The sequence below is a fragment of the Lutra lutra genome, chromosome 3 (assembly GCF_902655055.1).
Source record: "Lutra lutra chromosome 3, mLutLut1.2, whole genome shotgun sequence".
Lineage (NCBI taxonomy): Eukaryota > Metazoa > Chordata > Mammalia > Carnivora > Mustelidae > Lutra > Lutra lutra.
The window spans coordinates 116,893,327-116,905,698 of record NC_062280.1 but is presented as its reverse complement, the minus strand read 5'-3'; the positions used below and the strand labels follow the sequence as shown (position 1 = coordinate 116,905,698).

Sequence of the window (12,372 nt, the reverse complement as noted above, 5' to 3'; positions counted from 1 at the left end):
AGAGCTGGAGCGTGTATTGTGCCGTGGGGCCCGCGGTCACGGTAGCAGCAGGAGCCGGTTCCGACGGCCTTGTGCCGAGCTTCTCTGAGGCCGAGTGAAAGGGGCGCCTTCTCCGATGTCCTCCGACCCGAGGACCGCAAACCTTCCTCAGGCCTCCGAACCAACACGCGGGCGCGACTCTTTCTCTCTTCCGCAGAGAGGCCTGCCTTCAGGCAAAGGCAGCTCGGCTTCAGGCTTCTTTCTTGGAGGGAAGGCCCTGGTTCTCTCTCGTGCTGTGCAAGCTCAGATTTGTGAAGGCATCCTTCTTTGTGGAGGGACATAGGCGGGGACGGTGTTGGCCTCCCACCGTGACTTCTTTCTCACAGGGAGGCAGAGGGACTTGACCTCAGGCATTCTCACACACACTGAGTTAGCAGACCTCTTCACGGAGCTTGACCCAGGCGCTGAGCCTGCCGAGGCCGGCAACCTGCCCGGGTGCTCTCACCTCAGGGACCTGCCAGTTTCTCTCATGTAGGATTCTTTCTTTGCGGACGCTGTTGGTGGAGGACGCTTTTCCCGGAGAATCGTGTTGCACTTAATTCAGGGTCCCGCAGGCTTGGTCGGCTTTCGGGCACCTCTGAGAAAGGAATCTGTCTCCCAGAAACACGCTGTTGCAATAGATGTGATGATGGCATCCACAGGCCCCTGGGGTGGAGCCCAAAGCCCTCAGGGTGTGTATGTTCACCACCTTCTGAGAGAAGGCTTTCTGGCTTTAGGGGAAATCCAAGCTGACTGGGCTTCCTCCGTGATGGTTGTTCCTTGAGCTGAGGCATTGGCGCCTAGATCTGTGCTTCTGAATGTCACCACTTTTTCCTTCCTCAGGGGACTAAGTGTGACATGCTTGGCAACTACGTTGTCCCAAAGTACTTTTGTGGCACTTGCTTTGCGCTTCCACCCTTTCACCCCACCTACTCCGCCATCCCCCTTTTCAGGCAGGCGTCCCTGTTCAGGGCACCTCCAAGGATGTGTACCCCAAGGAGGGAGTCCCTGTCCTGTCCTTTCCACAGTCAGGTATGCAGCAGAGTGTTTTCCTAAGGCTTGCTCCAGTGCGGCAGACCATCTTCGACTTTCAGGCTAAGAGTAGCGGGGCTGGGGCCGATGGTCATGGTAGCATCAAGACCCGGTTTCGACACGCTTGTCTGTGAGGTGTCTGTGAGGGCGAGTGAACAGGCGCCCTCATGGGATGTCCTCAGACCTGAGGCCCTGGAACCTTCCTCAAGACCTCCGCACCAACCCACGGGCCTTACTCTTTCTCTCTTCGCCAGAGAGGCCTACATGCCAAAGACAGTTCGGCTTCAGTCTTCTTTCTTGGAGGTAAGGCTCTGGTTCTCTCTAGCATTGTGCAGGCTCAGGATGGAGAAGGCATCCTTCTCCGTGGAGCGACATGTGCAGGGAAGGTGTTGACATCCGACTGTGACTTCTTTCTCACAGGGAGGCAGAGGGACATTACTTCAGGCATTCTCACACACTCTAAGTGAATAGAACGCTTCCTCACCTACGACCTAGGTGCTGAGCCTGTAGAGGCTGGCCTGTCAGCCCTGGCTCTCGCCCCTCAGGAAGCGGGCCATTTCCTCTCTCATCCACGCTTCTCTCTTCAAGGACCCTGTTCGGGGGAGGACGCTTTTTCCCGGTGAATGGTGTTGCTCTGAATTCAGGGCCCCGCTGACTGGGTCAGCATCCGGGCCCCTGGGAGAAACGACTCTGTCTCCCTGAAACACTCTGTCACACCATAGGTGCTGGCTGCACCCACAGGCCCCTGAGGTAGGAGCCCAATGCCCTCAGGGTGTGTGCAAGTTCGCCATCGTTTCAGAGAAGGCTTTCTGGCTTTAGGGGAAACCGGAGTTGACTGGGGCTCCTCTGTAAAGCTCGTTCATGCAGCTGAGGCGTTGTCGCCTCGCTCTGTGCTTCTGGTGTCGCGAATGCTTCTCACTTCATGCGACTGAGTGTGGCGTGCGGGGCAACAGCGCTGTCCTGAAGTACACCTTTGGAACTTGCTTTGCGTTTTGGGCTCCATCCCCCAAACCTGGGATCAAGACTTGAGCCAAAGGTAGATGCTTAAGTCTGATCCACCCAGGTGCTTCAAGAATAGAATTTCATGGGAAGAATTAACATTTCCTTTCATTCCCTCATTTGAGACATCATCATCTGAAATGTGTATAAGTAATTAGTTTTACATTCTATACATGTATGGTGGAAATGCTATAAGGCAAATTCATAGTGTAAATAGGATTTAAAGCTAATATTTAACACGTAACAGTAGTAATATGCACATAGAAATTAGGGATCCTAATATTAGTTACAGGTTGGCTAAAATCTTATTCTTGCCCCTCCAAATATTATTATTATTAGCTGATCTTCTAGTAAATGTTTATCTCAGATTTCATACTTCCCCCTCATTCTAAAACTCTCTGCTCATTCAGTTTATATTTGTTGCTATCTAGTAACCTGACATCTACTTTCTTTTTATCTCTGCAATATATGCATGCTCTATTTATGTATACACTCCTCTCTTCTCTTCTTATCTATTAGTATATACTTTTCAGCCAGATTTTTCTTCTCCAGCTCCTTACACTAACTTTAAAATTTTTTTGGAAATGAAGAATGATGTGATGCCTCTGCATTTTCATACAGGACACACAGAAAAAAATGAATTTGGCTACGAATTTGTACATTATTTTCATTCATTCATTCATTCAATGAATACTTTTTTTTTTAAAGATTTTATTTATTTATTTGACAGAGAGGTCACAAGCAGGCAGAGAGGCAGGCAGAGAGAGAGGAGGAAGCAGGCTCCCTGCTGAGCAGAGAGCCCGATGCGGGGCTCGATCCCAGGACTCTGAGATGATGACCTGAGCCGAAGGCAGCGGCTTAACCCACTGAGCCACCCAGGCGCCCCTCAATGAATACTTTTAAAGCATCCACTCAAAAGATCTGCCTGTCTACCAGGCACTCTTGCAGGGTCAATGTGCACAACAAATCCCAGCCCTCTGGTAATTTCACTTCTGTGAATGAGACAGTATTTTTTTTCAAAGATATCCACCTTTTGTCAATGTTAGTTTGTTTATTCTACTGCTGTCCAAATCAAGACTATAAACCAGGTAGCAGGTATGATGAATTGCCTCATTATCCTGAGGTCGCTACTTTTGCCCAGTTTGGTTCTGACCTCAATGGTGTAACTCACAATTCCTCAGTCTTAGTGTATGTCTGACTGAGTTCTTGAAACCCATACAGTATACTTTCATGGCTGATGATGAACAAGTAGCTGTCATCTCTGCTGGTGTAAACAGGTACCTTAGTAAACTGGAATCTGGTGAAAGAACAATGTTTGAGAATGCTTTTTAGCTCATCTTGTCTGCCATCACCAAACCTGCTTGGGGAACCTCAAAACTGAAAGAAAGATCTCAAAACAGATGCAAAACCGAAAGACATTGTAATTTTTTTTTTTGCTGGTATTGAAACTTATGCTTCTATCAATTCATATAAAATACCAGTTGTTTTTGTCATTGTTTCTTCTAGTCATCATTTCCATATTTGCTATATATATATATATATATATATATATATATTCTCATATTCCTAACCTAGACTAATTATGTTAGAAATAAAGCTTCCCTATTCCGTGGTGAAAAAAATACATAATATCATGCTACAATATCCTTTGAGGAAAACTGAAGGACAATGTAGCAGAATAGATGGTGATAGTGGGGAAGATAGCTCTTATTTTAGATTGGATAAGGCAGGAATAGCCTTCTGTAAAGGTGAAAATTTGAACAATTGGTTAGATGGAGTAAAGGACGTGAATCAAGAAATAATTCAGCAAATAATAACCTAATAATAAGGAAAATAATATAGCATGATGATATGAGTATTTTGCACATGGAGTCTAGCATATAATTTTGGAAAGCCTTGCTGTTTCATGATAAAAAATGTTTCGATTTGGTTGGAGGTTGGAGGTAAAATTGGTCCACAAACATCAAGTGAGAGGAATGCAAACCAGTCAATTCAATGTGTCAAAGTCTATTATTTGAACATTTCAGTATATCTATATTAAATTAAAAGTGTATACAGTGACACAGGTCTACCCTCTACAACCCAAATGTCTTTTGAAAGCCCACATCAGACATTTTAAGAACAATTCATAAGACAAGTATTACAATTTGATAAAAATAATAAAAATTAAAATACTCTGTGCTAATGGGTAACTGCATTTTAATCAATTTAGCAGTGACTTAAATCATTTGAAAGAAATGACTGTCATAGATGTCTTGTCCATGAAGAATATTGTAGAAAAATATATCATTAAGGCATGAAGTTACTTCCTCCATAAATTTCTACAGTTGAGGAACAGAAACCATGATGTAGAAGAGTTAGCTTCACCATTCCCTCATTTAATTGTTTCATATATTTTTAGGATTCAAAAACTCACTGGAGGTTTCCTTTATGTCTAGGATGTGGAGTTCTTGAGAAAGTGTTGCCACTATACTGATAACAATGAGAAACAACTAGACAGATAAGCCACAAAATAATTCTTCCTTTGCACATCAGGGAGCTGAATTCCCAAATCAGACAAGAAACCTGAAATCCAAGGAGAGATGAGTGCTGCCATGAACAAAAAGGGGACAGATTGGCAGAGTATGAGAACAGATAGTGCTACCACACAAGCAAGTAAGAATACATCAGCCATTTTTTTCATCAATTTATAAAGGCTGGGTAGACTTAAAATGACTCTGTAGAACCCCTGGAACTATCAAAACAAGGACATCTATACCCACAGATAGGCCTTTATCCTTCCATGGACTTCCACTTGGTGCTAAGAAACACTGGGAACAGGTGGAGATACAAGAAAGGGTCTCTGTTTTCACTGGTAGGGATTCAGAAAGTTGTTTGCCCCCCCCCCCCCGAAAAGTTACAAAGCCCCAACCTTTTCTCTCAAAAGTCTAGGTCTATTACTCCCAGACACTAGCAAAAGCCCTTTACCCAAGGGAAGGGAAACTACCAGCTCTGAGCACAGTCTCTTACACCAGTACTAATGGAGAGGTCTTCTACATTTGGGGAATGGAAAAACAATGTTCTGTTGCATAAGACCTACCACAACACAACTCACAGTTCCCTTATACCTTGGGAAGGAGGAGCAAGTCCATTGAGAGAAACCTACCTCTGTTGCCACACAGAGCTTACCTGACTTCAAGGTGAACTACACTACATAAGAGCAAGCACCAAGTAGAAGCCATAAGAGTCTAACCTTGGGGAGAAGCAAGAGTGGTTAAGAGAACACCATTGTAGCACAGGCTTACAGCATGGCGAAAACGGAGAGCAGAACACAAACTTTGAGGGAAATCCTCCATCAATCACAAACCCTCCAATCTCAAAATAATAGCATTGCCATGGGTATGTCTTTATCAAGGTCTTATGGACCAAGGCATCTCAAACCCAGTCTTTGCTTCCAAACTTTTGGTGAGTCTATTATTTGCCCTAACCATTATCGATTCCACAAGGTAACAACAACTAACATCGTTGCCTATAAAAATTTTTAACAAATGTGTCCTGGGTATCAGGCTCAACACTAGGGGAATTGTGAGTTAGGTGAGTTAAAGGCAATCCCTTTGTAATGGTCCTTCAGGAAGCCACAGAAGTTATTGAAAGAAAGAAAGATAAAGGAAGGAAGGAAGGAAAAGAACACAGTGTAAAGTGCCAAATCAATCAATAGGAAAGGACCAGAGATGAACAGATATTGGGATTATCAGTTAGAGAATTCAAAATAACTATGATTAATATATTATGGGTTATAATGGGAGAGATGGATATCAAGATTGAACATAAATGGATTTTTATAAAGCATTAGAAACTAGAGAAAGGAACCAAGTGAAAATGATAGAAATATCAAAACCTGATGTCAAAGAACAATGGTATCTGCCTTCAGCTCCTCCGTAGATCTGGAACTAAACTGCACACTGCTAAAAAAGTCCATGGGTTGAAGTACAAGTCACGAGGATAATTAGATAATATTTTAAATATTTTATTGAAAATGAAAATAATTTGGTGCAACTGGGTGGCGCCGTTGGTTAATCATCTACTTCAGCTCAGGTCATGACACCAGGGTTCTGGGATAGAGCTCCATGTAGAGCTCCCTGCTGAGGGAGCCTGCTTCTCCTTCTTCTTTAGCCCCTCTCTCCTGTTCATGTGCTCTCTCTCTTTATCTCTCTCTCAAATAAATAAACCCTTAAAAAAATAAAAATAACATACCAAAATTTGTTTGGTGTGGCTAATGAACAAGAAAGTAATACTGTTGTTTTTTTTTTTTTTTGGAAAGTAATATTGTTAAATGCTGATATTAAAATATGTCTCAGGTGTGCCCGGGTTCCTCACTTGGTTAAGCGTCTGCCTTCAGCTCAGATCATGATCCCAGGGTCCTGAGCTCAGGCTCTCTGATCAGCAGGAAGCCTGCTTCTCCCTCTGCCCACTCCCCCTGTTTGTATTTCTTCTCACACTGTCTCTCTCTCTGTCAAGTAAATAAACAAAATCTTAAAAAAACAAACAAAAAACAAACCTTCCATTGGGGCGCCTGGGTGGTTCAGTGGGTTAAGCCTCTGCCTTCAGCTCAAGTCATGATTTCAGGGTCCTGGGATCAAGCCTCACTCAGGCTCTCTGCTCATCAGGGAACCTGTAACCCACCCCCCACACCCCACCTGCCTCTCTGCCAACTTGTGATCTCTGTCAAATAAATAAATAAAAATTTTAAATAATATATGTCTCAAAGTGATATTAATTTTCATCTTAGGAAACTAGAAAGAAAAGAGCAAATGAGACTCAAGTCAACCAAAAGGAAGATATAATAAAGCAAAAGTGAAGCAATAATCTTGAGAAGAGAAAGACAAACAATAAAACGAATGAAACAGAATGCTAATTACTAAGAAGGATCAATATAATCACTAAGCTCTAATGATATGTCTTAAGAAATAAGGAATGTAAAAATAAACAATATTAGCAAGAAAGAAGGGGACATCCAAAAGGTCATCCTAATATTAATAGGTTAATGAGGGAATATTGTTAACAACTTGGTGTTCATCAATTCAGAAATCTAGATGAAATGGACAAATTTTGTGAATGGCACAAGGTACCAAAGATTGCTCAAGAAGACATATATTACTAGAATCACATGTTTCTATATATAGAATATAATTCTATATTTAATGAGTTCATTATAATGTGATACTATATTAAGGAAATTGAACTTTAAGTCAATAGCTTTCTACCACCAACAACCAACAACAAAAACATGCAACAAAACAATTTTAAGCCCAGATACATCACTAGTGAATTTTACCAAAGAAAACATTAACAGTATAGAAGCCTCCAGAAAGTAGATGGCAAAGAACACATCCTTCATGAATAGAGACATAAAAATACTCAAAAAATACTACAGATAGAATCCAGGCTGTGTAACACAGCAGGGCATTATCTCAGGCATGCAGGAATGCATTTTCACATATGAAAACAAATCAGTTTACTTTGCCATTTAATAAGCTGAAGAAAAAAAAAAACATACAGTCACCCCAATAGAAACAGAAAATACCTCTGATATAATTCAATAATTTCTTTATGACAAAAATACCTTCACAAACTAGTAATAAAAGGAAACTTTCTCAACCTGATGATGAACATCTGCAAATGAAAAAAAAAAAAGCAACAACAAAACTACAGCTAAATCTTGCTTCATGACAAATGAATAAATGCTTCCCTCTTATATCAGGATAAAAAGATGTGTTCTTCTCTCACTGTTCCTAATGAAAATCACAATGGTGGTCCTAGCCAGTGCAATAGGGCAAAAAAGAAAGGAAGTGGAAGAAATAAAGAAGATAGGAAGGAAAGAAGGAAAGATGGAAAAAGTGAAAGAAAGAGAGAGAAAGAAAGAAAGAAAGAAAAAGGGAGAAGTCAAAGTGACTTAACTCACTTACAACATGATGTTCTACATAGAAATAGCTTAAAAAGTCTACAAGAAAACCTACTACTGCTCATAAATGAATTCTGATATAATGAGGTAAAATAGAAGTATGGAAAAAATCCATTTTATTTCACGTTTAAGTAACTGTAATTAGAAATTGGAATAGTACCAAATACAATTGTAGCAAAAAATATTTAGAAGTATTATTCACACTTAAGTACATTTGCACAATATACTTAAGATTTATATAATAAAACACTGAAAACATTGAAATCAAAGACATAGATAAGTGGAGAAATGTACTATGCTCATAAATTGAGTTAAAATGCTTAATATTTCAATTCTCCCCAGATTTAGTTCACTTTCAATTACTTTTAATTAAAAGTCCAAGCAAGGTAAGTGAAAAAAGTCAAGCAGAGAAAGACAATTATCAGATGATTTAACTCATATATGGAACATAAGGAATAGAATGGAGGACCACAGGGGAAGGGAGGGAAAACTAAGTGGAAAGAAATGAAAGAAGGAGACAAACCATGAGAGACTCTGGACTCTGGGAAACAGACTGAGGGTTACAGAAGTGGGGGAGGAGGAGGTAACCAGGAGATGGGTAGTAAGGAGGGCACATGTGGTTATGAGCACTGGGTGTTATAGGCAAGTAATGAATCATTGAACACTACATCAAAAACTAATGATGTACAATGTTGGATAATTGAACATAATACTAAAAAAATTTTAAGATTCCAAGCAAGTTATTTTGTTTATTTGCTTGTTTGCTTTGTAGAGATCAACAAGCTGGTATCAAAATGTATATGGAGGTGGCTCATTCCAGATGGTGCAGCTCAACCAGATGCCTGACAAAAACTCTTCAGCAAAAGCCCTTGTCAGTTTAAAAGAGGGAAGCTTACCTAACACATGGAATGAAAAGAATAGCTCTTTACAAAAAACAAACAAACAAAAAGCAAAACAAACAAACAAGCAAACAAAAAACACCTGTTTGGAAAGCAGACATATGGACTCCACTGTGGAGATGCCTTTCAGAAATTCAAAATGAAGTTGACTCTTTTCCAATGAAGATGACGACAGATAAATAAACGTCACCCAAAAGGAATAGGAAAGTTGCAATGGTTCCACCAAAATTTACCGCAACAATGTCCACACCAGATAAGAAAGCCTCACAGAAGATTGGTTTCCAATTACATAACCGACTCAAGCTTCCCAAAGCACATAAATGTGCATATATGAATGGTTCTATTCAACTATAGATAAGCAACTGTTTGAAGGCGATGATGACTTCTGTGTCTTTCTGAAGGAATCCTTTCCTAACTTAAAAACAAGAAAGTTACAAGGGTAGAATGGAGAATAATCAGGCAACTTATGGGAAAACCACGGAGACTTTCTTGTGCATTTTTTGAGGAAGAGAGACCAGCATTAAAACAGAAATGACAGAAAATACGGCTCTTACAAAAAAGGCAAGTTGCAGATGTTTCCCAGTTCGAAGATCTCCCAGAAAAAAATCCTTTGCCCCTGTTTATTGGAACCAAAGTTATAGCTCGATTACGTGGTGTTCATGATGGTCTCTTCACTGGACAGATAGTTGCTGTGGATACTTTTAATCTTCCTTATAGAGTTACTTTTGATAGGGCAGGGCTTGGCACCCATACCATCCCTGACTATGAAGTTCTTAGTAATGAGCGGCATGAGATGATGCCAGTTGCTGCCTTTGAAAAAACAGGGGCCTTCTTGATTCTTTATGACTCCAACATGGTTACATGACACTCCTCCTCTCCAGTCACCAATTACGGATAATGATCCAGTACTAGCACAGTCACCGTGGAGAAGTAAGATTTCTGGCTCTGACACTGAAACGCTAGGTCATTTTCCAGTACAATTCCTCATCCAAGTGAACACTTTGTCAAAAATTCTCATGATTAAAAAGAAACATATCAAAAAATTAAGAGCAATGCACACAGAAGCAGAAAAATTGAAATCCTATTGCATGCCCATTGGCATTGAATTTCGGCGGAGTTATGCAACCATCATTCTGGAGCTTGAGCAACTCAACAAGGACCTCAACAAAGTTTTGCATGAAGTGCAGCACTGCTATGAGCCCGCTCCATCCAGACCAGGGCAGGCATCCTGAGGACCAACCCACAGATAGGAGACAGAGGTGTGAGGAGGAAGACCAGGAGCTTGTTCGGCAGCCAGCTCCTCCACTAGATGGCTCTGTGTTGAGAATGAAATTCTGACAGATTTAATCTTCAGCTCACTCCTATTTTATTACAAATTAAGCATCTGGCAGAAGGAGGAGAGTTGAATTCCTTTGAGTTCAAATCACTTACAGATTCATTAAATGATATCAAGAGTACAATAGGTGCTTCTACTATCAGTTGTTTTCCCAATAATGTAGAAATCCATGTTTCACAGATTCAGAGTGGCCTGAACCAGATGGGAAGCCTGCAGGCCTTCTCTGCCAAGGACACCAAGAGAGACTGAGAAGCAGCCTTCCCTGTTCCAGCCACACAGGACACTAGTATCCCTTCACTTCATCTTCCATCACCAAATGACCCACGTGCTGGAAAACAAGGCAACTGTACACCTTCAGTGAAGGCATTGGAACGAACATACTGTCGTGCTTCTTGAACCACCACTGCTGACCAGCATTCTATTTATTTTTCTTCCTATGATTCAGCTGCAGTAGCATCACTTATGTTTCATGTTTACTGGCAAGTATTTTTCAGCCAAAACTGTCTGAAACTAAGATGCTTTCATGGACGAGTGTGCTGACCCCTTTTTCAACATGCATGAAATCAGCCGACAGGCGTAGACAGCTGTTTCTGGGGTCTGTGAGCCCAGACACGAGCCTCCTGTGGGGAGCTATGTCCTGAGGGTTTTAGTGCCAGCAGGTCAGCTCTTCTCCCTGCAGGCTCTGGAAAAGAGCACCCTCCAGAGGCAGGAAGTTACTTGTGGAGGAATCAACCAGAACAGCCCAGGGAGATGCAGCCTAGACAAGTATGTGGGATGGATACCTGCTGGTGACGTTGCTCTAGAGATCATTTTATAATCATAAATATTTTAATTTATCATAATTTATAAAAGAAACCTTTGTTGTTTGTCTGTTGAAAGAAAAGAAAGGAGCAGGAGAAAAATTAATTACTTGCAAAGCACTGCATTTCAACAAGTGGATTTAGCCTAACTTTTGCCATCAATTCAGGGCAAAAGGTGCGATTGTTATGAGACTTATTTTAAAAGACTGGTAACACATTATTTTCACATTTTGTTTATTTGCACAACTTTTGAACCAGATGACTGGTTAAAATCCAAATGTGCACATTTTATAAGTCAAAAGATTTTACAGGGAAAACACATATAATAACCAGTGCTGTGAAATGCAGAAAACAATGTTTATATTTGGTTGGGTTTTTTTGTTGTTGTTGTTTTCTTGGTTTTTTTAAAGAAAAAACCCTGCCTGAAATGTTAATCCTGTAAAAAGTGTGTATTTGGGATTTTCTTTGTTTCAATATAGTATAATATAAAGTCAAAATACATTAAAATTGTTCTCATCAGGGAGCTTGCTTCCCCCATCCCCCACTGCCTCTTTGCCTACTTGTGATCTCTGTATGTCAAAAAACAACAAGTAAACAAACAAAAAATAAACTGAAATGAGATTATTTTCCATTTGAAATTTTTATATAGTTTAAAAATGCTTCCATATTCTTTGTTGGTACTGTGTCACTATAGAACTCTAGTGCAGAGTTTACACTTAGCTAAATTGTTATGTTAATTAAGAAACTCATAAATCCTTTATTCTTAATATTCGTAATTCTAAACAAATTGATCTTTGAAAAGTAAAAAGAAAAATGTATATAGAGAAGCAAAGGAACTAGAGTAGCCATTAGAAAAAGAAAAAGGAGAAAGAGAAGAAGGAGGAAACAATGTTAGAGGAAGAATCACACTACATAATTTTAAGACTATATTCGAGTGAGTATAGTATTGGCAAAAGCGTAGACTTCTAGGTCAAGAGAATGAAAGAGTCCAAAAATGTGTACATATGTTCACATACACATGTATATGATCAGTTAAAGAAGCCAAGGTAGCCAAATAGAGAAAAGAAGGTATTTTCAACAAATAGAGCTGGAGCTATTGGACATCCATAAGCAAAACATAAAACAAAACAAAACAAAATCCTACCTCAACACCTATCTTGTACCACATACAAAAATTAACATAAAGTACATAACAGACATAAAAGTAAATGCAAAAATCTAAGATTTTTTGAGGAACATTTTAAGAAAAATTTTTGCACCCTTGAGTTAAGTGAGGATTTTCTGGATAGGACACCACAGGTATGAATCACAAAGGAAAACATGGTAAATTATTCTTCATTCAAGTGA

General features: G+C 40.2%; 1 pseudogene; it reads left to right on the top strand.

Annotated features, from left to right (window-relative positions):
• Positions 1-8,804: 8,804 nt before the first annotated feature.
• Positions 8,805-10,474, top strand: LOC125095840 (protein lin-9 homolog; annotated as a pseudogene).
• Positions 10,475-12,372: the final 1,898 nt, after the last annotated feature.